Source organism: Osmia lignaria, chromosome 11, assembly GCF_051020975.1.
Source record: "Osmia lignaria lignaria isolate PbOS001 chromosome 11, iyOsmLign1, whole genome shotgun sequence".
Classification (NCBI taxonomy): domain Eukaryota; kingdom Metazoa; phylum Arthropoda; class Insecta; order Hymenoptera; family Megachilidae; genus Osmia; species Osmia lignaria.
In genome coordinates this window covers 2,559,738-2,582,934 of record NC_135042.1, presented here as the reverse complement: position 1 = coordinate 2,582,934, position 23,197 = coordinate 2,559,738, and the positions used below count along the sequence as shown (strand labels likewise).

Genomic DNA, 23,197 nt, shown 5'->3' with positions numbered 1-23,197 from the left:
ATACAAAAGAACATTAACAAATCTTGAAAAAAAAAAAGTTTTATGCAAAAAAAGACTAAGGTAATTGTGCCTACTTCGCTTAACCGAGTTAACTCGGACAATAAAAGAAAAACTTGGAAAGGATCAAAATAATATTGAAAAATGAGCTTTTAGTCAAAAACGACGGTGGCAACTTTTTTCGGGTGAGAGGAAATAAGTACAACACTGTCTAACGAGTATATTCGGTTGTATTTATATGTATAGAAAACCAAAACTGCAGGTCTCACAAGTTATAACTCGGGCGCGAGTTATGTGACGACACATAACCCCAGTCTCATCACCTCGGGCAGGACGTGGCACTGCAACAGACATAACAAAATTCCGACTCGAGGATGAGAATAAGACAAAGAGAAAAAGAGAGCTTACCATCGCCTCGACAACAATTCATTCATTCAGTCGACCTGTACGGACAAAGTAAACGTGTATAATTAAAAGAATATTGTATATTTACTTACCTCCTGTCACTTAACTCGCGCGGAAAAAATCGTTTTCTTAAACCCGACTTAACTCGGGCGAGTGCACTAATAACTCCTTAGCACTTTCATTATAACTAACTACGTCTCTCCGCCTGAACATTAGATCGGCCCGGTATGGGGTCCTAGTAATCGTATTCGGGCGCTCCGCATGTTCTTTACAATATAGTAGAAAGTGATAAGTTATATTTAAAAAACTGTAAACTGTCGAATGAAATATGTACTTACAATTGATAGTGAATGGGCATGTCATGGAGGTATTTTGGGCGTGACGCTATACGGAAATAACAGAGGTATTGTCAGCTTTTCTAGTAGTATAATCTTGCTGTTGTAAGGGATCGCATTATTCATTTTAGGATAGCAAACGTGATAAATAACCATCGGATAAGAAGAAAGATGATGCGTCAAATAAAGAGATTTTGTTCCGTGCATCTCTCGGTCAGAAACGACTTGAGCATATTGTGCATTCTGTTTAATTAATATCGTTTGCCGAACGTAGTAGGACATATGACTTCCATGTGATTCCGGTCTAAACAGACCGGGAAGGATGTTCGGTTTTAAAAATGATGTGGTCTGTCGATAGGGTTCATTTATTTTTATTTATTCATTACAAAACAGGATTAACTCTTTAATACAAAGTTTAACAAAAATAATATTGAGAACCTTCGTGCGTCTAAAATAAAACCGGTATAAGATACAACATGGTACTAGTGGCATGGTACTATGGCACAAGAACAATACATTAGGCAGAACATATAGTACAGAAAATAAAGATATAACGCGAGACAGTGAGTAGTACGCGACGCGACGCAACGCAATAGATAGTAGTGGTAAAGGGTACGCATATGATATGCTACGTATCGCCCTGTAGGCGAGGTTGACGTAAAACACACTTCATGGCACCTTTTAGCGTGAAAGTAGATCTTGAAAAAATATCGATTTGTGTATGATAATTACTGCCGGTGTCACGCACCCTGTTAATAGTGTCAATGTGGCCAAATCTAGATTTGTAGCTTGAAATAAAAAACGGATTAAAGTTTCTAATAACACGAGGTGGAACATAAAATCGAACCAGGCTGAGCAGTTCAGAACAGTCGATTTTAGAAGTTAGGATACCATTTAAGAATAAAACCTCGGCAATAGTACGCCTGCTTTTAAGAGAAGGTAGGTGGAATTGTTCCATAATTCCAGTGTAATTGTGATCATCCCACCGCATGGGATTACCAGTTTTATAAGCTAAAAATCTGATGAACTTATGTTAAATCTTTTCAAGTATGTTGCAATGCTTTTTTAAGCGCGGTGACCAGATAATAGATGCGTACTCCAGATTTGGTAAGACAAGAGCGAAATATATCGTTATGAGGGTGTGCGAGTTTTAGAAATGTGCACATGTTCACTTTAGAGAACCAAGGGTTTTAGATGCTGAAGCAGCCACATGTGCAATATAAGTATCGAAAGTTAAGGAGGAATCAAAGAAAACACTAAGGTCTTTCACATTATCACAGACACTAAGTTGTTGACCATGAAGCGTGTAGTCGTAGTGAAGTGGTTGCGATTTTTAACAAGTTACGCTTACGTCAGTCACTGGTGACTGATACTATACTTTCCATTGTGATCGCGTCAGTCACCGGTAACTGACAGTATACTTTTCGTTCAGGCTGTGTCAGTTACTGTTGACTAACGATGTACAAGTTAAAAAACTATATTCTTCTGTTGATAAATTTTAAATAATTTGGAGATCATAAAAGAATGTATCTAAATATTATTTGTTACCAAGAAAAAATTTTAATGAGTATTATTAAAATGCGGTATACACAAAAATGGTTGTCCCATGCAGGTTCCACAGAATATTATAACTTGTTTTGTCAATTTTCTGGCAATATCTCGTTCAAATCGTGCTGTGTTATCTTCATAGCATTTTTTTTACAATATCTAAGAACTTTAGACACTCTTCCAGTTTTTTGTTACTGTTTGTGATGAGATATTTGAGGTATATTTACAGTACTGCTACTTGGAATTTCTTCATTCCGACAGTTTGTTAGATGCACAGTTTATTTCTTTCTTCTCACCAGTAATATTCATAATTATGTAAATGCTATTATATTTTGTTTCAGCAGTATATTTACATAATGCAGTAGTAACCTTCGAATAGTAGATTACACAGTTTCATGCACATGAAAAACTTCGTTTTCTCCATACGGTATTTTACTTAACCATTACTACGTAGGGCTTCCTTTTTCTACATCGCCGTTTTACATCCTTTGTAGTGTACATGAAAAAGTATTGGTATAAGGTGTATCGTTAGATATAGTAACAATGGACTTACGAAATTTCCTTGCATTGCTGAAGTAATCTTCAGCGAACGGGCGATATTGGAAACCAAACAAGTCGGTTCAGATCAAATTAACTGTACTAGACAAACTATGCAGTAAGACAAACTATCAAGTAATGGTACCATACTTACGTATAGAAAATGAGAACTCGTTTATTAAGCTATGATGTACAGTGTTCTGTTTTAAACACATTTATTATACAAAAAAAGAATATAATTCATTACATATTTAATGTTAGTAAAGTAATACAGTAAAACCTGGATAAATGCAACGAAAGAATGCTTGGATAAATGCAACATCGCTATCCCCTCCACTTGGGGGGATCCCCCTAGGCGAATCGAGCCGCTCGACGAGGAAACCGTGTAATATGATCCGACAGTAATATCGGTGTGACTAATACTAATTGAACGATAAAACTTTTTTATTTTTAACTTTTTCTTAATGAAACTTTTACTAATGCATTTGTGAGATTTTTCTTATTAAAATGACACCAAACACGATATAGTTTGAATTATATTTATAAACAATAGTAATAGAATAAACAACATAGAATTGACACCACGACTAAATATAAATAATGTCGGCTGAATACAAAAGATGTGGACGGACACAGAATCGGCATGTCGGCTGAATACAAAACATGTGTACGGACACAGAATCGGCATGTCGGCTGAATACAAAACATGTGTACGGACGCAGAATCGACACCTCGCTTGGATAAATGCAACATTAAATGCCCAGAATCGACACCTCGCTTGGATAAATGCAACATTAAATGCCCAGAATCGACACCTCGCTTGGATAAATGCAACATTAAATGCCCAGAATCGACACCTTGCCTGGATAAATGAAACCTTTGAAACCAGAGCCGACACCGCCACTGGTTTTGATTTCGATCTCTGTTGCTTTTCGCCAACCTTTAACATCAATTTTAGCAAGTAATTATAATGGAAACTATATCGTGTTTGGTACCATTTGAATCAGAAAAATTTCACCAATGCGTTAGTAAAAGTTTTAATAAAAAAAAGTCAAAAATAAAAAAGTTTTATAGTTGAATTAGTATTAGTCACACCGATACGTTTCGGCTCTTTCCTTTCATCATCGGACCTCTCTCTTTCCGCCACTGTCTGTCCCTTTCTACGTTCACGCTTGGCTGGTCGTCGCGTGTAACCCGAGATTCGACACCTCGCTTGGATAAATGCAACCACTGGGTCCCAATCTTGGTTGCATTTATCCAGGTTTTACTGTAACATGACACTCGACAATCGAATTGTTTACTAAAAAATCATCCCAGGTGGCGCGTCCCCCCCAACGCCTTAACCCCTTAACGCTCGCGTCTGTGACATACAGTAAAACCTGGATAAATTCAACCAAGATTGGGACCCAGTGGTTGCGTTTTCCTAAGCACGGTATCGAAGCTCGGATGACACGCGACGACCAGCCAAGCGTGAACGTTGAAAGGGACAGACAGTGGTGGAAAGAGAGAGGTCCGAAATAAAAGGAAAGAGCCGAAACGTATCGGTGTGACTAATACTAATTGAATCAAAAAACTTTTTTATTTTTGACTTTTTTTGTGTGAAACTTTTACTAGCGCATTGGCGAGGTTTTTGTGAGTAAAGTGGTACCAAACACGATATAGTTCCAATTATAATTACTTGCTAAAATTGATGTTATAAGTTGGCAAAAAGCAAGAGAGATCGAAATCCAAACCAGTCGCGGTGTCGGCTTTGGTTTCAAAGGTTTCATTTATCCTAGCGAGGAGTCGATTCTGGGCATTTAATGTTGCATTTATCCAAGCGAGGTGTCGATTCTGGGCATTTAATGTTGCATTTATCCAAGCGAGGTGTCGATTCTGCGTCCGTACACATGTTTTGTATTCAGCCGACATGCCGATTCTGTGTCCGTCCACATCTTTTGTATTCAGCCGACATCATTTATATTCAGTCGTGGTGTCAATTCTATGTTGTTTATTCTATTACTATTGTTTATAAATATAATTCAAACTATATCGTGTTTGGTGTCATTTTAATAAGAAAAATCTCACAAATGCATTAGTAAAAGTTTCATTAAGAAAAAGTTAAAAATAAAAAAGTTTTATTGTTCAATTAGTATTAGTCACACCGATATTACTGTCGGATCATATTACACGGTTTCCTCGTCGAGCGGCTTGATTCGCCTAGGGGGATCCCCCCAAGTGGAGGGGATAGCGATGTTTCATTTATCCAAGCATTCTTTCGTTGAATTTATCCAGGTTTTACTGTATGTATACGGACGTGCCGAACCGTCCAAAATGCACATGCCCGTGACTGTCACGGGGATAACAAACCCGATCGCTGCGCCGCTTAGCGATTTGTTTTGTTTAGCCGCTGATAATTATGGATCTGTTTCATGGTGTCTTATAAATACTAATGTACATACATCTCATTTTACGGTTTATTCATTGTATATTCAATGAATAAACAAAGATAAGACCCCGAGATTTTTCCGTTAATATTTATTCGTTTTTTTATTTTTCGAGCGACTAGAAAACAGTACGCCTTTTTCAATTTTTTTTTTATAATTTTTAAATTTGTTTGTATTATTATTATTTTTTTATATCATTACGTTATATATCAGCGCGTTATTATTGAATTAAATAGATAACAAAAATGAATTCGATACTCATTAGCTATAACATAAATGAATTCGATAAGTCATCAAATGCGTTGGTTCTAAGAAGTGTAAAGCGATACGATCTTCAATATAAACATTCGTTTGAAATCTCGTGCGTGTTGGCCAGGATCTGTCCTCAGTCCAAACGCAGCCTCGATGAAAAAATAATTCATCAATGCATAAAATATGTTACAATATACTAAGAATATGAATTTATGCAAAAAAAAATTTTTGCATTTTTGAACGGTAAATTTCAGAAACATCTGAGCGTTAAGGGGTTAAGGCGCGTCTCCATGTAGGGCCGATACACAACATACAGTAATTGGCAGAAGTAAGTGTAAGAAAATTACGAGAATGCGAGGGATAGGATCGTATTGCACAATGTGGGCGTATTAAAACAACACTGGAACTCGGAGTTCGTAATAAGGCTTGTACTTTAATATTAATCAGCGATGTGGACACGTCCACGATCAAGACAAGAGTGACTTGTAGACAAAACGTTAGCCGTGAGGACGCTTACGTCACCATGGCCCTTTTCCTACCGAGTTTATGACGCTTTGTCCTTACAGGGAAAACCCGTGACGTACTAACCGTGAAATACCGTTGCCGAGGTTGTCGGGTCGCACCAACAATACCCATTATGAAGTTGATTTTCGTAAACCCGAGTTTCGACGAGTTATTAACTTAATTTTTGTCAGGTAGTAGAATAAAATATTCTACGATAGGATTAGACCTTAATTCAAGTTTGCTTTCAAACAGCATACATTTTTTCAAATCAATAGATCTTTACCTGTAGCAGCAATAAGACCCAAGGAATCGTTACATCTTATCTAGTAATTTGGTTTATTAGTCACATCTGGTTGCCAGAACCCTTAACCTTAGCAGTAGAGTCTTTGTTTGCAGTTTTCTGTTCATGTCGAGGTATTGCTTAGTTTTATTGCTCGCTACGGTCACCGAGTACACGCGGACCCACCGCGTACGTCACTAAGGCACCCCTGACAACGAAGAAGGAATATTTTCCACCTCCACAAAAATCAGGCCGATAGGCATGGCTCATCCGAAAATTGTACTCCTTGTCCAGAATATAAAAACCTGAAGCAAGTTCCCTAATTAGACATTGTAGTTCAGACCATTCTCGTGAAAACACTCTCGTGAAACAACTCACACATCGAAGACATTTTCTGTCGAACGGATAAGCTCCGAAAACTAAATACTAACCGAACTGTTTCAACCGAACTGTTTATAACATTAAAAATTATAATCAACTACAAATACGATTTGCAACGGGTTAATTTATTTGGATATCAATACCAATCCTCAAGTTGTCCCGACCTCCCGTTAAACCAAACGTGAGGAATAAACAGAGGTGCGCACGGTCCGCTCTAACAGTTGTATTTTTAAAATTTCCATCATTCGGCCATACTGACGTGGGGTCTGTCCTCAGACTTTACATCGAGATTGTTGGGCGTGATTATTCCTGTTCCTGTAAGCTCGGACGAGTGATGAAGTCTGTCGCAGCACAATACCGTCGTATTGCCTGCAATCAGCTGCGGATACCGTTGTATCCCTTGTCAATCGAGAGGCATCTTGCCCTACTCGTCCGTCACCGCCCTGCCTAAGACACACGTTGTGCCCGTCTGGTTTGGTGTTAACTTTGCTAGTTTAACATCGCCCTGCCTGAGACACACGTTGTGTCCGTCTGGTTTGATGTTAATTCTCCTAGCTTGACATCTACCTGCCTGAGACACTCTTTGTGTCCGTCTGGTTTAATGACAACTTCGATAGAATGCCGTTGCATCTATCGGATCCCGTAGTCCAGGGTACCTCTGTACCCTATGGTCAGCAGCTGTGACACCTCGTGTCACGACGCTTGTTGCGTCCTTCTTTTACTGTGCAGCCCCCGTTGGGACCACAGTGGTTGACCATTATCATCGTTATTCGATGTGGAGGCCGTTGCCTCCCTCTTATGGACTTCGCGTGGTCGCAGTACGAACGTCCCTTTCTATTGCCAGCCTAAGCCTTTTGCTCTCGGCTTTTCCTTTATTTTCTGTGGACATAATCAATTAGTATTAAATTAGCTATAATCGTTTTTATTGGTTATCGTTTCGTACCAAATTCCCCTGGAAATAAATATATAATTAAGGATATACTACATGGAAATTAACTACCGCTCCTTTCCCCATTCGTGAGACCAATATTATTGATCATCTCCTTGTATAGAGATCCACGGCTTGATCTTGTCGGCCGCAACGACTGTTCTTAGTCGCTTTGACCCTTCCCTTAAATCTTCTACTTCGTAACGATCATTCGGTAACACCGCCCGAATACGAAATGGTCCTTTAAATTTTGATAGCAATTTCCGACTACTCCCCGTCGCGGGCTCGCTGGTCACCTGTACGAGTACTAGCTCGTCCTTGGTATACCTGCGGCCTTCCTTCCGCGTACGGTCGTACCGTTCCTTCTGCGCTCTCGGTTTCTCAGAAATGTGCCGGCTGATGTCCTCTCTTAACGCGGTCAAGTCCAATCGGTCTATTTCCTCGCGTACAGCGCTTAATATCGGTCCCTCGGCTACCGTCTTCGTTTCGCAGCCGATCAGTGCCTTCCTCGGTGACGTACCGATGCTCTTATTGTGCATGGTGTGTAACGGGGTCGGTCGGTTCGGTGCGCACGGCGTTGCGCACCGCGGCGGTTTCCCCGTGCCAGGGTTCGCATGGGAACAGGTCGGTAAATAACGAGTCGGTGTTAGTAGAAAAATAAAGTATCATTTATTCAAGAAAAGTAGCAAAGGTGGCTATCCTAGCGACGGCTCCCTCTCGCCGGGTGTTTGGACGGTGCTCTCCTGCCTCGGGAGCTACAATCAAAATATCGTCTGGTGATTAGACGCGTGGAGCCAATCTTAAGCCTAATGTACAGGACTTATGAACTACGGTCGGAACCCGGTCCGTCACAGAAAGTACGCGGCCTTAATTCTAGCGCAGGTCGTAGCCATCGCTACGCGGTCTTACAAGCTAACGGCGCGATGTCGGAGCGCGGAGTGAAAGCGCTGAGCGGAGCGCGAACGCAAACGAACGCAAGAGAAGGTAACGTCGGGATAGGATTGGCTCGGTTGGGCCGACGGTGTTTATTGAATCGCGTTGCGCTGTTTCGCGCTGCGGTGGAGTTGCTGCCCGCTTGCCTCACGCGGCTCGTCTTCTCGTACGCCGAGGTAGAACCGAACAGCGAACGAGTCGACGACCAATCCTGGCCAGCCTGGGTAGCGCCGCGAAGCTGGACGGAATCGGCTGCCAAAGGCAGGATGCGGTGCCGGGTAAGCTAGCGTTCGGAATCCCCGCGGAAGCATCGGCAGAGATTATGAACGCACACTAGCTTGGTCATCCCGGGTCAACCACGGGACTGACGAGGCTAGGCGCCTACGGCCGCTGGACCTATGGGAGCTGCCAGGTCGTAGCGTAGTGCAATGCTACGGCCCGTTGGCCAGAGATCTCTTCGCCAGGTCAGCCATGGCGTCGAGAGCTCTGGTGCTCCGGTCCGGACCTCCGAGGAGGTCCCCTCGGGGCCGAAGCCCCGAGGCAACTCATCGATCCGCGCATCGATCGGTCCTACTTATACTCTAATTGCTCGGGAGTGGGGATGCCGCCGCGGTGGGGGCTCGCGATGCGCGACGCCGATCCGCGGCTGTCGTCGCAGGTGTTTATGGCACTTTGCACCCTTTTTACCTGCGTGTCCCAGTCTCGTGCGTCTTGACCCACTGCACTAGTGGCCAGAGCGTCCACGATGGTCTTATTGCAGCGTTCACACTGTCCGTTCGCCCTTGGAGTGGCCACTGCATTCAATACGTGTTTGATACCGTACGTCTGACACAGCAACGTGAATCTTCGCGACGTAAAACTGGTCCCGTGGTCACTAATTATCCTGGTCGGCACACCGAACAGATACATAACGTTGAGGAGTACCTTTTCGGTGTGACGGGTCTTCTGGTCCTTTACCGGTTCAATGATTGTAAACTTCGTGAATGCGTCTACCATCACGAGCAGGTACTTATTCCCTTTTCGACTTGTCTCGAACGGTCCCACGTGGTCGATGTGTACCGTATGGAATGGAACTGGTACCTTCTCTATGGGATTCAGCTTACCCTGTTTCTTCCCTGCGGTATGCTTATAATATGCGCAGCTTAAACATGCCTTGACATATTTATCTACAAACCGTCGCATACCAGCGAACCAATAATTTCGCTACATCCTCTGTAGCGTCTTCTCCGCACTCGAATGTCCAGCGTCGTCGTGGCACAGCCTACAGATCTGTAATCTTGCTGCCTGTGGTACAACCCAAGCCGTCTTGTTACCCGGTAAACGGCGATACAATTTCTCCTTCTTCAATACGTATTCCTTGAAATACTGTTGCGTTTCCGGCGATTTCCTCTGTTCGGCTAATATCATTTTGATGCGGGCCAACTGCTCGTCCTGCATCTGGGCTGCAACAATCCACTCGGCCTCCGTGACATCCACATAATCGATCTCGAGAACGGTCGGTTGAGGGTTCCGGCTCAGGACATCCACGTGCCCCATTCGCGTACCTGGCCGATACACGATTTCGAAGGTGAACTCCTGGACTTCTAACCATCATCGACCGATGCGCGGTAATAAATCCTTCTTTGAAAAGGTTGTCCTCAGTGCGTTGCAATCGGTCACCACTTTGAATTCCAGCCCCAGCAGGTAGACTCTGAAATGTCGTAACGCGAACACAACAGCCATTGTCTCTAACTCGTACGAATGGTAGCACCTCTGGTCCACCGTCGTTTGTTTGCTGAAATATGCGATCACCGCCATATTTCCGTTCTCCTGTTTTTGCAATAGCATTGCACCAACGCCGATCGAACTCGCATCCGTATGCAGTTCGGTGGATAGACTCGGGTCGAAGATGCGTAATACCGGTCGATTCACCAGCCTTTCCTTTACCTGAGAGAAGGCGTGCTTTTGTTCAGCCCCCCATTGCCATGGCACCGTCTTCCGCGTGAGGCGCGTTAATGGCTCTACGAGGGCTGCGAAGTTTTCGATGAACTTCCTAAAATAACTTGCGAGTCCCAGGAATTGGCGTACCTGCTTCACATTTTCTGGTGCTGGCATTTCCTGAACGGCATTTATTTTTCGTTGGCCTGGTCTTACCCCTTGTTCGCTGATCTCACGGCCCAGGTATTCTATGCTTTCTTTGAAAAAGGAACACTTTTCTAACCTAAGCGTTAGACCGTGCGTTCGAAGGGCCTCCAAAACTTCCCGTAGACCGTCCATGCCTTCTCCTATTGTTTTCGACGGTATTATTATGTCGTCTATGTATGGGAGGGCCGTTGTCTTCTCCAGGGTCTGAAGAACTTTTCGCATCAACCTTTGGAAGACAGCTGGCGTATTCGTCAATCCAAAAGGCATTCTTAAAAATTCGTAATGCCCCTCCGGAGTGACGAACGCCGTTTTCGCAATGGAGTCCTCCGCGACTGGAACTTGATAGTATCCCGATGCTAAATCGAGGTCAGTAAAATATCGGTGTCCCCCGAGTCTATCGATTTGGTCGTCGATCAGTGGCAACGGATATTTATCCTTGACAGTTATTGCGTTTAATTTCCGATAGTCCACGCACATCCTATAGTCTCTGGTCTTCTTCTTGACGAACGTGATCGGACTCGCGTACGGAGAATCAGACTCCCGAATTATCCAACGAGATAACGATCTAGTAAGTCTTTTACGAGATCGCAGACGACGATCTTTTCCGGCTCCGCGAGACGGTACGGGCGATACGCGATCGGTTGATCCGTGACGAACTTGATCTCCATCGTAACGGTGTTTGTTTTACCGAGGTCTCGCGTTGACGATGATACGCAATCTTGAAATTCTTCGAGCAATGCCCTGCACAGTTTTCGGTTTCTCTTCCCGATGTTGCCTAAATCCATGTCAACGCCCGTGTCGATAACGCATACGTCCATGGCAGCGGTAATTTTCGGCCTTTTGTAATCGCACGCGTTATTAAATATGAGCTGGTTCCGTCGCTTCAGCATAACAACGTGCTCCTGCTGAAGGAAATCTCTACCTAAGATCGCGTCGTATGCTGAATATTCGTCTGGGATCACGAAGGAGTTTACATCCGTTGCTACCTGCTGGACTTTAATTGTCACCGGCGCGATCTGATTTATTAGTACCGGTCGTCCGGCGAATCCCCGAAATACAATGCTCTCTACCGTCTCGGTTTCGATTGCTAATCGTTTAATAATAGAGGAATGGATCACTGTACAGGTACTTCCAGTGTCCACCAAACTCTCTATTTTATGACCATTGACGCGGACATTGATCTGAAACATGTTAACGATATTTCGCACACTTTTTACTATACACACCTCTTTCTGTGGGCAGTGCTCCCGTTTATGTCCAAGCCGCTTGCACAGTCTGCATTCTATTTTTGGCTTTCTGCACTCTTTCGCCATATGGCCTGCTCCTCCGCAGTTGAAGCACGCGATCGACGCCTTTGCTTGTACCGCTGTCTTCGACCCAGATGGTCGCTCCGTTTTCTGCCGTTTCTCCTCCTTGCCCGGCATTTTCCCCATCGTCGACATGAATGCGTACAGGTCGTTGGGATCGCTGTGTTTAGCCGACCTGATTGTCCTGGCGATGGTCTCGTCAGGAATTCCAAAAATAATCATATCTACGATTCGCTCATCAGACAAACTAATGTCCAGTCGTCTGATGAGGTCCAGTTTTTTAAAACAATAGTCGCCTAAAGCTTGACCCGGCTTCGCCTCATATAGGTCTGCGTCGCGTAATAACCGTGAAAATGGCATCACACGGCGAAACTGCGCAACTATATACACTTTTGATTCCGCCCATGTTGTTGCGCTGCGCATCCGGGTCTCGTACCAACGTTGCGCGTGCCCTCGTAACCTGATGGCGATGAGACGCATGATGCTCCGGTCGTCCCACGAAAATCTGGCCGCTAGCTCATCCACGAGACGGACCCAGTTCTCGATCGAGATGTCTTCCTTTGCGGGGTCATATATCGGTATTAAATTCTCATCACCAGGACGCGCGTAGCCGGGTGATTTCGTTCGCGACACGGAGCCATGGGTGTTTATACTCCCTGCATCCCGTTCCGAACCGTTACCTACATTATCACGCGCCCCGTGCGATCGCGATTGTGAATCGCGTCTGTGCGGATTACGTGACCGTACGCGTGATACACGAGAACGCGAGCGTGAACGAGAACGCGAACGTGAACGTGAGCTTGCACGCCGATGAGACTGCGCACGGGACCGCGATTGGCGTAAAAGTTCCTCCAATAAAGCTTCCACTTTGTTGAGTCGAGATTCGGTGGACTTCTGGTCATCACCAGCAATTCCCCCAACCTCGCGGCTATTTGATCTACGAACCATATTGCACTTCACTTACGACCGTTGAAGATGACTCTTATAATCTACTTAATAATACAATTGTTCACACAGTTTATTTACAGTAATGCTGACACTATAGCACAGTTTATAATCCAACAACTCGAATGTCTGCACACGGCACTTATCACTTTGCACGTTATGCACGAGTATAATTGTTCCAACGTGGACTCGATTTACACACCTTAATCACACACGTAATTCCAGTACGGTTATCCCACTTCTGATATGTAAGAAAATTACGAGAATGCGAGGGATAGGATCGTATTGCACAATGTGGGCGTATTAAAACAACACTGGAACTCGGAGTTCGTAATAAGGCTTGTACTTTAATATTAATCAGCGATGTGGACACGTCCACGATCAAGACAAGAGTGACTTGTAGACAAAACGTTAGCCGTGAGGACGCCTACGTCACCATGGCCCTTTTCCTACCGAGTTTATGACGCTTTGTTCTTACAGGGAAAACCCGTGACGTACTAACCGTGAAATACCGTTGCCGAGGTGCGCACGGTCCGCTCTAACAGTTGTATTTTTTTAATTTCCAACATAAGCATTCGTACTTTCTCAACGAGGATCCGTTATATGAAAGTTACGGCAGATGGTAATATTATACTTGAAAACCAAAATGGTGCCTCGCTAACCCATACTTCGCTACTGGAACGATTCGTGGGGGGTGGTAGTAACCTCAGCGGCGGTGGGCGAAATAAGATTAGAAATAACTACCCTAAACCAAATTCGACTTGCGATGGGTCATTTGATAACTTATCAAGAAAAAATAGCTAGTAATAGTAATAGTATTAAGTAAATTTTTGAACCAATTATAATCAAATATTACGATGTATATTAACTTCATTGCGCAACAAATATCTATTTGTGACCTGTTTTTATTGATTAAATTTTTAACAAATTACGAGCGTCGGTAAGGTTTTTGTCCTGGTCAAGGTTATCAAGATTGCGTACCCTGTAGCAAATATTTACCAAAATTTATTCACCAGGTAGTGATACATTGTTAATGAGTACACACTTGTTTGAATAAGTGTTTATTTATTAAATATTATAATTTGTCGTACTTGACGGCCGACCTCATATTTTTGGGCTCTTCAAAAAGATACCTCTTCAAAAGGTAGCCGAGAACACTAAAAACACTAGAATGGTATTGGACCCTAAGCGCGAAAAAGTGGGATTCGTATGGACATATCTACCATCTGTCTCTTCGTCCGTGTCAGTGATTTCTACTCTGATTGGTTTACCGTAGCTTCAGGATTGTGTAAAAGCAACACGAGAGTTGTAAGAACTAGCCATTCATAATACAATTATTCCATACGTAGAAACGCGGTCCAGATAAACCAACATACCAACCAGTGTACTATGCAGAGAGGACAAGTGGGACAGCACAGGTGCAAGGGGGATAATTCATTTCAATGCTGTCCAAGAATTTACTCTCGTGGAAATGTACAAGGGAATGTTGAAAGGGTAGAAAATGTAAAGCAAGTGGGTTAGGCATCTTCTTCTATGTATGTTACCGTGTCCTGAAAGTTATCTCGTGACAAACTGCGGCGTCTTGAAGCTGTAGGACATATTTTGGATCGATCTGTTCTACTCGCTTCACCTTTGATACTTGTGAGATGGCAAACGTTGACATAGCAGTAGAATTCCCGTATTCGGTGGTGATATATTTGAAATATTAATGGTCAACATTCTGAGATGTTTGTGCTATTGTTTAAAGCTCTATACTACTTGGTCGCTCTGTGTTCCATTCGCTTTCGTTATTACACGCTGTTCTACAGGGTGTTCCGTAACATATTTTCACCCTCTGATATGGTGGTAGGTGGGGTGATTCTGAACAACTTTTTCCTTTACGAAAAAGTGGTTTGAAGCTTCCTTTTTGAATTATTAAGCAAAAACACTGACCAATCCGAGCGCGTATAGCGCGCGGGCTCAGGGACGGCAGCGTCGGCTACGAAAGCGGGGCTTGACGTAGATCACGAACGAACGGCTCGGCGCCCCATTGGCATAGCACAATAAAAAAATTGAAGTGGTTGAACATTTTTAGTTGTTGTTTAAAATAAATACGGAATCTAATCTCTTGGCGCCTGTCATTATGTAAAAAAGAAAATTCTAAACATTCTAAATAACAAATAAAAATGTTTCAAATGAAATATTTTGAAAGTTTTAGTTGCGTGGGCAAAATAAAACGACTGGTTTTTTCACTTATTGTTCTTTATTCGACGCGTCTGATCTGATACCAATCGCTCAAGCGGGGAGAGAGTGCGATCGCCTCACGCCAGAAAACAAAAAGCGCACGCCGCCCCTCTACACCTTATTTTTTTAAGAAAGAAGAAGAGAAGGGGAAGGCGCTTGCATCCCGTCTGTCCCTGATCACACATAGGCGCACCAGATTCCAACACTCCCTCCCGACTATGTGCTTATCACTTTGTACATTACATCTACCACTCATGTCTGACACCCCGTATAAATTTACATCATATAACGAATACTTAACTTAGAGTTGATCATAGTTTTATATGCCTTTATCTGTACATCTGTTACAGTCTTATGTTATTAACTTATAACTAAATTACAGCAACAATAATCTTAAGTACACTAATAAAATAATAGTAAACAAATAACCTTTCTTTGCAGTATATCTAAAACTCCAACAAAAATTGTTCCTTATATTCCTATTCCTTCTTGTTGCCTGTTTTAAAACAAAATAAGCTTAGTTCAGTTATGTTATCTCTTATGTATTCATAATTCTATCATCTACATAGTCTTTTATGGGTTTCGAATGGAAGAGGCTTCGTGAAAATATCCGCCATCTGTTCTTTAGATGAGATCCAACTAACATTAACTAAATTACGATTTACGCATTCCTTAACGTAATGTTCCTTAACTTTTGTCATATGTCTTAACTTATTTCCACCACTCGTCTTTGCGCTTGCTTCTGCTGCTTTATTATCACACCATAATATCATAGGATAAAATGAATGATTCAGAATCAATTCCAACGACCTATTTATTGCAACTAATTCTTGACAAGCCTCGCTCATTGCTACGTATTCGGCCTGACAAGTAGATAGAGCAACATAGTTTTGTTTATGTGTCTTCCATGCTATTGTATCACCATACAATTGAATAACGAAACCACAAGTCGTCAATGAATTTTTGCAATCAGCAAAGCTTGCATCAGAAAAGGCTTGCATACTATCATTTTTCCCCATAAACTTTAAACCTAAATCTTTAGTGCCCATTAAATACCTAAAAACTCTTTGAACCATTTTCCATTCGTATTCGATAGGATTTAATTGATGTCTGCTTAGCACATTAACGGCATAGGAAATGTCTGATCGTGTCGCGCCTGCTAAATACAGAAGACTTCCTATTGCTTCTCTGTATGGTTCATTTTCTATTGTTTTAGTTTGTTTTAGCAAATTCAAGTCACACGCTTCTTCTCGATCTCGTCTCTCTCGATTTGCTACTTGCGTAGTTACCATCGGAGTTCGTTGTGGGAACATTTCATCAAACTTAAATCTAAGTAAAATTTTATTAATATATTTTTTTTGACTTAATACCATTGTACGTTGTTTTTTTTCTCTTGTGATTGAAATTCCGAGAAACTCCTGTGGTTGTCCTAGATCTGTCATTTCAAAAGCCTTTTGTAATTTAATTTTCACTTCACTAAGTTTTCTCGAGTTATTGCTGGCTATAAGTATGTCATCGACACACAATAAAAGAATTAAAAATTTATCCTCGTTTCGCCACATAAACAAACAAGGTTCATTATCATCATTAATCAATCCTATATCTAAAGCTACTTCAGTAAACTTTTGATTCCAGCGTTTAGGACTAATCCGTAAACCATATAAAGCTCGTAATAATTTACACACCTTTTTACTTTTTATTTCATTACAGTACTTCGTTCCTTCAGGAATTTCCATGAAAATCTCCTCTTCTATCGTTCCATTCAAAAACGCTGTCTTAACGTCTAGTTGATTTACTTCTAATTCGTATTTATTTATAATAGCTAGTACAGCTCTTACTAGAGGCAACCGAGATACAGGTGCATACGTTTCTTTTAGATCATAGTAATTCTTATCCTTAAAACCCCTGATCACTAACCGAGCTTTATATTTTACTTCCCTGTTTGTTCCAAGCTTTTCTTTAGAACCCACTTTGAATCAATAATATTTGCTTTTCTCCCATTTTTTAATTTTGTAGGCCTGTCTACTAAATCCCAAACTTTATTTTTATTCATCGAATTTAATTTTCCCACTCATCTCGTTCACTACTTTGCATAGCTTCTTTGTACGATACTGGATCATTGTTAATCTTCGCTAAAAGAGCATGATATACTTCGTCATTAATTTTAATCCCCTCGTTTTGTTCTAATTCATAATATTGAGCAGCAAGCAATACTTTTGTAATGTCAAAAATGCTTGTGTCATCCACGTTATCTGATTCTTTGTTTTCTATCTTCTTATCAATTTCGATGGGCGTTTTTCTCGACCTTCCTCTCTTTCTTTTCGGTTCTTCTTGTACACTAGAATCATTCTCATTTAGGATATGTCCAACTTCTCCCTCTGAATTTGAAAAATCATCTGAACTTTTACTAACTCCTTTTTCAAATTCTACAAACCATTTATTTTCATCAATCTTTACTTCTACTGCTGGCCAGTCTTTAATTGCATCTTTACCATATTTATCTCCATACACTAACTTTTCATTAAACCTAACATTTCTACTCTCGTAATATTTACCTTCCTCTGGTTTTAACAACTGATAGCCCGACAGGTACTCATGTCGTTTGACTTATGAGGAGTTCTGTTGTACGCATATACGGCAGCACTTAACGCTAAATCTCACATATTTTCTGGCAGTTTTGAATCGTACATATAAGCTCTAATTTTCTTTTGAATTGTTTGATTAAATCGTTCAGATACCCCGTTGTGCTCAGGAGTATCAGGACAAGCAAATTGCTGTTCTGCTCCTAGGCGGTTTAAAACTTCGACACTATATCCGCCAGTATATTCAGTCCCCTGGTCAGAACGTAAATAACAAACTTTGGCATCGCGTCCTAACAAATTTCTAGCACTGCGTATGAACGCCTCAAAACAATGTCCAGTTTCGCTTTTAGATTTCATCGGGTACGCCATAGCTACTCTTGAAAAATCATCGATAAAAACAGCAATAAATCTATATCCTTTCGGATGAGATGGTGGGTTTATAGCCCTCATTAAATTAAAACGTATAATTTGTAAGGGCTCCGTAGCACGTCTACGTGTTGAACTAAATGGTAATTTGTTGATTTTAGCTATCATACAAACTTTGCAATCTAAAATTGATTCATCAAAAATCGCATCTTGCAGTTGTTTGTCCTCCGGAAATTGTTTTTGTAGTTTCTTTAAATAACTAATTGATGCATGACCCATCTTTACATGCCAGAGCATAGCTTTATTATTTTTAATGAATTTATAATAATTTTTATTAAAAGGTGATTCTGTATCTGATAATTCAACTACTGGCAATTCATCAATGTCACTAATTTTACGATCCCAAATGGTCGTATCAAAACTGGAATGCTCGTAAATGGTTTCCTTTTCATTTTTAGCACTTTCAACTATTCTATCTTCTATTATTTTATCATCATTTAAACCAGACAATTTCTTTACCGCCTTAATTTTAGTCTGATCATCATTATTATCAATTAATTTAAACGATTCTTGGGCAGTTACACTCCGTGTAATATATCTTGGTTCAACTATGTTCTTTGCACTATCCTTAGTTAAGTTAACGAAAACTTTGTTATCATTATTAGTTAGGTTACCGGAATCATTCGTAAACGGTTTATTTATTTCTAATTCAATAATCCAATAAGGGCTTCTATATATTCCTTTTATAAACAATTCGTTCGAAATTGGGTCGATTATTTCAATTTTTTCATTGTCCAAATAAATGCCTAAACCTAATTCTGCAAATTTTCTCAAGGAAAGTAAATTTTCTGTTAAGTCCTTCGCACAAATAACTTTGTTTAAAATATAAATATGCTCTTTAGTTCTATCTACAATTTCTACTGTACCCTCTCCCTCCGTTTTTAAGTCCGCTTTTGAATTTTTATTAGCACATTTAATTTTTCCGCATTCAGACTGACTAAAAGTTTTAAATATAATTTTTGAATTTGTTAAGTGCTCAGTTGCACCTGAATCAGCTAGAAACTTTGCAATAAGCTTATTTTTATTTTCACAAACCGAGTTAATACTAATACTCTTATCATTTACTTCATCCTCAACCATCGGTGTGTAACAATTATGTGTAAATGGATAAATAATCTCACCTGTCTCTTTGGCTTTAGCTGCAATAGCTTGATAATTCTTATTATTGTTATAGGGCTTTGGAGAGTCTTGGTAACTTCTTTTCTTGTAATAATTATTCCTTCCATTGCCCCTACCTCTATTACCATTATTGTTGGGTTGGACTTTATTCCTGTCATTAGGTCTCTCATCATTGCTAGCACTTCTTTTAAAACCTCTGGATCGATTGTTGAAAATTTTGCCTCTTGCTTGTTGCCTTGGGTAGCAATTTTTTTGAGCATTATTATCACGTCCTGATCTTATTCCGGAATTTAGTGGACAATCGACAGCTTTGTGTTGAACAAACTGATTACACGAGTAGCATTTTCTTAGACCAGTTCCCTTCCAGGGACAGTTTTTGCTAACATGACCTTGATCATCACATTCGAAGCACCTATCTTTTGCTTCATAGCGATCTTTTGGCTTTCTTACCAGCATAACTGCTCTTGGACCAGTCTCTGAGCTTTGCAGTTTTTCTGCTTCAGCTTGTATAATAAAATTTTTCAGTTCATCATATGACAAGCCCTTGCCTTTTGAACTTCTTGCCATAAAGTCCATCGATTCCACCTGAGGGACATGCAACATTATCGCATTGTAGAATGCAACCCTCTTTTCTTCTTCCGGCAGTGAATTTACGCCCGACAAATTTTCGTACATCCTTACAAGCTCTTCAAATCGATCCCAGAACTCTGCCGCTTTTTCTTTCGCTGGGTTATATTTTATGTTGTAGAGTCGCTGCCTAATAGTAACTGTCGTTGCATTTGTTTCACATCTTTTCATTTCTTTAATTTTTTGTAAAATCTCTACTGAATCTTTCATATTAACAACTTTGGAATGGTAACTCTGATCTAATTTATTAATTAAAATATCTCTTACTTTAAACCTGTGTTTTTCCATTAAATTTTCAGTTAACAAGCCAGAGCTTGGAGCAGACTTTGTATCAACTACATACAACAAATCATGCATTCTCAATTCTAACGAAAAATAATCATAAAAATGCTCAAACTTCATTTGAGAAGTCAGTTTATAATCTCTTTTAACTCCCGATTCTTTACTGACTAATTCAAACTTTATTGTGTCTCTAAATTCATCCGCTAAGGATTTTGTTGTACCGCTAGTTGATTTAGCGTTTAACTCTTTTCTTACGGCCAGAGTTATTTTCTCATCTACAGAGTTGCTCTCGTCCCCAGATACAACGGAGTTAGACTCTACCGCTTTATTTTTACTTAATGATTGACTTTCCTCGTCAATTTTCTTATCAGTCTTTTCTTGCCTGATTGTTTTCAACAATTCAGTAAGAGTTCTAACACTGTCTTCTAGTTTGGAAAGCTTCGCGTCATTTTCCTTATTTGTCGCTTCTATATTGCTAATCGCATTTCCAGTAGAAACAACATGCACTTTCCAACAACTCATCATGTTACTGACAGTTGTGCACAAGGTATTAACTGTGCTTTTAATCACTCCCATGCTCTGAACATCATCTTACTTTCCATCTGAAAAATTAGACACCTTAATATCAGATTCTTTCACATCTTTACACATCTTTACATTAATCAGAGCATTCGCTTGTGAACTAGCAGAAGAAACATTTTATTTTGTAGAAAAGTCAAACTTGACGTTTTCTACTGCTATCAATTTTGGTAATGTTTTACCTTTTGATCGATCTAATTTGCCATCACTCTTAACATCTGTCACATCCTTTTGATTCACCTCTTCCTCGTCATTCACTTCGTCACTTAGGAGTTCCATTCCTATCTCCTCAGAAATGTTCTCTGCATTTTCCTGTTGGATTTCTGTCCTTGGCATCTCTATACCTTGTTCCCCTGCAGTTTCAGTTATAATCACTCTTTTTATCAGTTTCCACTCCTCGGGATCGAATTCAAAATTTGCTGTAAATGGATTTATTTGTTTAGAGTTCTCATCATCTCAAACGATGATTTTTGCCAAATGGACAGTGCTTCTAGTTCGGTTCGCCGAACAACAAGCATAACCGAACCGAAACAAGTAAAATCGTTAATATCTGGACACAAGATTATTTTCGATGTCACTTTAGTGACCCACGCAATAGTACCCGCACAGCGTGTAACCATTGCGAAGATCACCCAACAAGAATTTCGGTGTCACCTTCAAATTTATTTAATTTTAGATAAATATCTTTACCTTACTTTAATTCAATAAAAGCAGATCTTAATTCTCTTCTTCAATCGCGTCTTATTGTATCAAATATCTGTTCTTTTTTACGTACCTAATTGATAATTAGCACCTGATTCGGTGTTCACATGTACAATATCCTTTTGTACTTTTAGCCACACCTTTTCATTCACATGCTCTTTATTGAGACGAAAGGTATTCGTACATGTTTCTAGAAATTTTTGAAAAATTTCTAGCCTTTTTTCTACAAAAAAAATATTTTAAATTGATACACATCTTAATTCGTTAATAATGTATATTATTCATTTGAAATTTTCCCTTTTCTTTTCCTTTTCCAAATCTTATTTTATAGAATAATCGCTTTATTAAATATCTATTTTAAAGATTCTTCCTTTGGAATGTATACATTCAAAACAATCACATGTCGATTATCGATTCATAAAAAATAAAAAAAACACATTCTGCTGGGTACCGCAGTCTAAACACGTGGGCTATCCTCCCACTTGAACATATCCGGTTTCACGCCTTGACGACGTTACTTTTTTGTTTTTCAGACTCGGCGTCTATCTTTGTCGGCAATATTGGGCCTTTTTTTTAAATTTTTTTTTTATTAATTTAATAACGTTTTTTTTTCTTCTTCCAAATAATATTTATCATTTATAATAATAATCATTTATTCACGTCTTATATTGCTTGACGTAAAGCAGTTAATTATGCTGATTTCTTTTTCGATTCTCAAGTGGTTTAGATTCTTTGCAAGTACTCGACACTAATAACTCAACATAAAAGAAATATGCATCTTTAATCATACCCTCTGTTCTTACTCTCACGGTTTCATCTGTGATTTTGCGCTTACCGAATCCGTAGCTGCTGCTGTCCGAATTCATTTTTTTCCTCTTGATGGGTTTTCTTTTCTGTCAGTTCGATGAATAAACCACTCAAATCTCTTTTTATCCACACTTAGTTTATGCACTATCTCTTGCGCAGTGGAAGCGTGCTGGGCCCATAATCTTTTGAAAGTTTTAATTGCGTGGGCAAAATAAAACGACTGGTTTTGTTACTTATTGTTCTTTATTCGATGCGTCTGATCTGATACCAATCGCTCAAGCGGGGAGAGAGCAGGCCCTCCAAACTCCCGTATTTAATGCTGTAACTAAAATTAGTTTGGCGCAGAAAATCCAGGCGGCGCTGGTGTCGATACAAACACATATAAATGATATCGGTGAGGTACACACACACACACTATATTCGTGTGCATGGTCTTACTTATTTAAAACTTTGAAAAATAAAAATAATGAAAGAAAAAAAATGACAACAATATACAGGGTCTACCATTTATGAAAATGGCAACAGCGCAAGAATTCTAGAGATGTAAAAATCCGTACAGTTAAGTTGGTAATTGATTCGGGATACGAGTACACCGAGTTTCATCGAACGTGTTGCGGCGTGTGAAACTAACACATATTCACGCCAGAGGAGGGATTGCAGCCAATTGACTGCCGTCGTGAATATGTGTTAGAGTCACACGCCGCGACAAGATCGATGAAACCCGATGTACTTGTATCCTGAATCGAATCTCGGACCACAGTTCAGTTGATTACCAACTTAACTGTACGGTTTTTACATCTCTCGAATTTTAACGCTGTTGCCATTTTCATCAATTTGCGCGCGCATGGGTTGCGAGATAAATGGTAGACCCTGTATATATATATATTTATTATATTTTTGTAAAAATTTAATATATTTTCTTTATTATACATATATTGTTGTCATTTT

The 23,197-nt window shown here is 40.2% G+C and overlaps 1 protein-coding gene across 3 annotated transcripts in view; it reads left to right on the top strand.

The window, feature by feature from the left end:
• Invadolysin (leishmanolysin-like peptidase, invadolysin) overlaps nucleotides 1-23,197 on the top strand; it is a 1,079,802-nt gene that overhangs the window by 330,187 nt on the left and 726,418 nt on the right. The gene's annotated exons all lie outside the window — the stretch shown is intronic.